Consider the following 5,920-nt stretch of genomic DNA (forward strand, 5'->3'; position numbering starts at 1 on the left):
TGGTATTAATTTCTTTAAAATTACTGGCACTGAATCGAATCTATGAGTGATTATACTTGTGTAAAACGATTTGTTAGATTTCCTGTCTCTTTCATTTTCAATGTCCTTCGTGAAAGCATCGCGCGTGCCGTGTTACATGTCGTTGCTGAATTACTGCATCGATGAAAGAATATTCGATGTTCGAGCGCCGTGCAGCAAATATTGGAGCGAGTTGTCTTTTTACGGAGCGCCCGTGGCCGAGTTAGAGGTTATTGTTCCATTTTCGAAACGCGCCAATTTTTTTCCTTTGGCTAATGGCTGCCCGTCAATGAAACGTTTTCGCGCCAATACTGAAACAAAAGAGTTGGTATGTCTGAGATGTATGTAGTCGGATATTTTTTTATCTGTTTTATAAATAAATAATTATTGAATACAGCCTTTCAGTGCATAATTATGATTATATACATATAATCATAATTATGCACTGAAAGGCTGTATATACACTTTTCATTAGCAATCGCTTTCTTTAACTTTAAAACCTTTCATTATTTATTAATTTCGATGTTTAACAATTGAAATAGACTATCAATTAAATACGGCCATTGCCATATTTTAAATGTGTCAATTATGAAAACACGACGAAGTATTTACCGAAAAATAAACAAAATTTCAACATGCGTGGTCTAATCGTAGGCCGTGGGTTCAATCGTCGAAAGTAAAACAAAATCTTGACGTAAATACCTGCTAATAATAATAAAACTATGTTTAGTCAATGAGCAATTTTACTTAACATTTAAAGTAATTTATAATCGTATATAAAACGTAAAGTTATATCTTGTCGTATAAAGTGATGTACTTGTATATAAATAGACATGGATACGTCAACAAACGAACAATTCAACGGGGATTCACCTATAAATAAATTAAAACCGAGCACGGAGCGTAGTCAAGTCTAAAAAACACAAAGTCGATCCGGAGTACACAACAACAATTGTCTCAGTACGATTGTTGTCATTTTGCGTACAATCCGTTGCCCATATGGCGTGCGCTCTCGAAAATAAATAAACACTTTTTAACTGTGGTTTCCTTGTTGCCCATCGAACGGACTAACTTTTTACTGAATTTTATACAACAACCTTCAGTACCCATTTTCGTTATTATTATTGTATAAAAATTAAAGTTTCAGTTTGAAGTTTTTAAAACCTGAAACGGGATTCAGCCTAGCGTTAAGGTTTATCTTTGTATAGGGTATTATGTGTACATAGGTAGTTGTATTATGTGGACGCGAGAGATGAAGTTGAAATATACTTTTGGACACGTCAGAGTTCTAGAGCATGTTAAGTATTATTAATATTATTTGTTAAATATGTTTGAATATATAATATATATTTTAGTATCAGTACTAATTTTACTTGATGCAAGACCTCTCAGCTCAACAGATAAATCAACCGCCAAACAGGAATACTAAGTATTAGGCAAAGTGTACCACTGTAACTGCGAGAAAATTAAACGACACACATCTTGGCTTCCAATGTTGGTTGCGCATTGGTGGTGTAAGGTTAATGTTTCTTATGGCGCCACACTCTGTGGAGGGTGGTGACCACATCAACCAATATATTGTATTCCCCAACCGCCGCCTATATTATATATTTGAAAAACTAAACCAACTGATTAAACTACTAAGCCGATATACAGAGTGTCCCAGAAATCGACCTCAAGCCGGCAATGGGCGATAGGCCAATTGATTGGGGGTTATCAGAAAAATAAGAACAAAAAATATTTATAAATAATTTAAAAAAATATTGGCTTAAGATCCCGTGATAGTCTTTCAAGCTTTGTGGCCACGAATCTTGACCATGTTTTGATTTTTTTGTATAATGGGGCCCTGAACAACCGTTTTTTAAATTTTAATTTATAACAACAACAACGATTCTTATATACTACATAGTATTTAAATATTATATAAGAAGCTGTACATTACAGAAATAAAACTAAAAACTAATACTTATGTCTCTGATTTAAGTTCTGCTTTAATTAGTATAAACAGCTTTATATACTTAATTCCATGAAAATTCGTATATCTACGAATTTGCGGTATAGGCATGCTTATAAAGTAAATGATACATTTTTTTCGATTGAAAAATAAATTTATCATAGCATACAACGTAGAGTATTAATTATTTAATGAAGAAGATTATTATAACACTAGCAACTCCGCGCGGCCTAACCCGCCTTAAACGTTATTGCTTCGGAGTCGTGGGTCGCAGTGATATTTAATAGGTTGTCCCTTTTTTTTGTGATTGTGATTTGTGATCTTTTCCAATTGGACTGCTTCTGATATTCATTATATGATAGCGCATTCAAACAAAACCTTCAGTTTTAAATATTCGTACGGATTATATACATTAGGATAAAATGGGAAAATACGGATGATATTTTACGGATTACATGTGTAAAGAAGACCTCGAAATATAACTAGAAATAGAGGGGAATGGAAAAAAAATCGCGTCTGTTCCAAATAAACGGTGAGAGAGTATTTGGCAGTGTAAATAAATCACTTCCAAGTATTTGCTAAGCAATTTTGGACTACGCGAATACGTTGTTTATATAGTAAAAAGTACCTTGAACATAAATATTTAGATACTAATTTTATTAATTATTAATAAAAGCATTGGATGATATATTAATAAAATAGGTTTATGTGTGCGCACACTACCATCTTTTTTATTTTTTAAATATGTACTTTGATTCCACCCACAATTTACTTTTTAAATGGGCATATTATAACCAATTTCAACAATCTCCAACAACATAACATACGCTTACAAAAACTTATAAAAAAATTATAGTCACAGAGACAAATGTCCACACAAACTTCCGTCTTAAAATTAAGTTACTGGCGAATTCAAATTATGTGATTGGTCAAAATTTCCAAACACCAAGAAAACCATATTATGAACGTATAATTTAAGTATACTATGTATATACATTAGAGAAAAAAACAACTTACCACTTAGGGACCCTTCAGACACTTCCCGAGACTTTTCACAAATCAATCATATCCGGCAGAATAATCGTCGTCATTTTTGAAAACAGAACTTATAAAGTAATTTACTTTAAAGTTTTATATTTGGAACTCGACAACATATTTTTTAAAGTAGGTATAACGTTTTCGGACTACATGTTGTCGATTAAGATTATCGACCTAATGAAATCAGCGATTCAATTGACCGCTATTTTAAATCATCCCCACCAATGAAAATAAATGACAATTGACGATTGCTATAACACAACAAATGATCCTTATTGCTATTGACATAAGGGATAATGTACGATAAATATCAATTGCATTAAAGGCCTAAACAGGTTCGAATCTTTGTGTGCAAAAAAAGGGAGCACATTTGCAGCAATCGTGCAGAGCTATGTAGCAGTTTGCAGTAAATAGGCTGCAGCGCTCTCGTTGCAGAATTGAGCTCGAAGCGAAGGGCTTCCTTAACCCCTTTGCTATCAATATAACAGTTAAAATTTTGCAAGGGTCGTTATGTATGCATTTATAATAAGGCGATTGGAATCATAAGTACGTTTTGTTATGATCCTTTCTTATGTATTTAACCGTAAGTATTTTTGTTGAGCATTCAATTTAAATAACAATATTGGTTTTGGTTACATTTCAAACCGTTCTTTACTACTTACGTATTTTTATTTTCTTACCAGTTCTTCTCGGTAGAATCTAAATTCAGAACCGGTGGTATCTTTACGTTTAATACAGTTGTGTAAAATGACGATTCAAAATCCTATTTGAAATTAGTATATATGATATAAACACGATAAGTAAAAAGGTAAACTTAATACGAGACTTTTTACTCTTAAAATGTGTAGATGGGTAAAAAAAGGGTATTTATTGATTTTCAAACAAAATAAATAAATAAATTCTGGCCGGTTCATCTCCGTAGAATCTATTCCGAGCCTGTAGTACATTAAATTAATATAACATAAGTATTCAAAGGCACTTATATTATTTTGATTTTTGAGTTTTTTTACTTAGGCTTAGTATCTTGATGAAATAAAAAATATTGTTATAACACTGAGATTGAGATCAGCAAATAAACAATCTGTGATTATAATTATCAACTTAATACTAATTCTTATAATTTTTCCATTTATTAATGGTTGCTAGCGTTAAATATTCTATGCGAAAAAAAAGCTTTTCAAACAATTTTAAATAAATTTCCTACTATCTGTTTCCTAAAAAGTGGAATAATCCGAACGAAAGCAGATTAAAAATAGGCTATTGTAGGCTAAGAGTAGGAAATTGTTTATTTGAATAAAAATTTTATTTACTTTATGTAAAAACGGAATATGAATACGATATAAGAAATATTAAAAATATTTTATTTACATATTATTAATATAAAAAAGCCAAATAAAAGAGTACTTATATAAAAAACATAAATAATATAAAAAAGATACAATTCAATATTAAAACAATCGATGAATTTTAAAAGGTTATTTAAACGTCAATATTTAATGAATTATGGCGCGAAAATAGATTTTGCAACGAATTATATTTTTAGCACAGATAACATAAATGCTTATAAAACAGATAAAAAATGTTTGTAATGAAAGTAAAATACGGTACTAATATAAATGCAAATGAAGCCACCGCATTACCGTTAGTAGATTGGACCTTATTGATTATCTCCTATGCGTCGAAATTTTAAAAAAAGAACAAATTTTAGCTTTCGTTGTTATTTAAATATAACTTTTCATCCGTCTTTCTTTTCACTTTTCATATTAAATGAAGTTTCAGAAAGGTTGTTTGTTAACCTGAAAAATTGCCTCGCTGATGAAGATTAATTATTTTTACTGTAGACTGGAAGGAATTGTTTGTATTGTTAATTGCTAAATCATGCATTCTCTATTCACTCAATATCTCTTACGCGACCGGAGATAGTTTAGTTTTTAGAATCATGAATGTAAGTTCAACTGATATTCACACTCCGAGCTGATTTTAAGAATTTCTTGCCAGAAGAACCCAATGTTTTTTATTCGCCCAAACTGGGTTTGGAATCCAGGACCTGATCCTTAAACATAACCCTAACCTAATAATTAATAAACTATCTACTCGACATACGAGACGTTTTTCATTATTGTTATTGTTAGCTTAGGACAATTTACAGGCAAAGTATCTTTAATATCTCAAACAAAACATCAAAATTAAATTGATAAAGTACATATAATATTATACTCAAACAATAACGCATCCTTTCAATATTTTATTATTCCACGTTTGATTCGAACCGCAAAAAAAGTTGCCGCAATAACTGCAACTAATTTTTTTTGTATCAAGCAAACATAACCCGTTCTTATCCAATAGCAGCATTAAACGAATGAAACAAGTTTTTAAACGTGTAGCATTGGAAGGGTTAAATTTTGCAACAAGGTACACGGAATGCAAACACCGAGCTGCAGAAACGGGTTTCGGATCGCAACTTGATAAACAACATTACAATATTCGCTTGACTTCAATCGATAACAATAAGTATTTTTTTATCTGTGCAACGAATTCAAAAAGCGAGACAGCTGCTGTGCGAAACATATATTTTTTAATTCATCTTTTGAATTTCGAATGCACTTTATTATTATTTTCAAAACATCGCAATAAGAATTAAAAAATTAGATATTCTTATCATTTTTTAAATGTGAAATGATATAAGTACGGAATGTTTTTCTAAAAATAAACTTATAATAGAAGCGAATAGACGAACAAAAGTAAAACGATAGGACGAACTGCGCGAAAAAGTAAATATGACTTTCATGTTTTCTACTAAGATAACGCTCTGCCGAGCGAAATATGAAAAAGTTATCAAAACGATCTCCGGCGCACTAAATCACTGTATATAAGGGGAAGAGGACTCATGTACTCGCAAACGGGCAAAAT

This window comes from Vanessa atalanta, chromosome 18, assembly GCF_905147765.1.
Source record: "Vanessa atalanta chromosome 18, ilVanAtal1.2, whole genome shotgun sequence".
In the NCBI taxonomy this organism is placed as follows: domain Eukaryota; kingdom Metazoa; phylum Arthropoda; class Insecta; order Lepidoptera; family Nymphalidae; genus Vanessa; species Vanessa atalanta.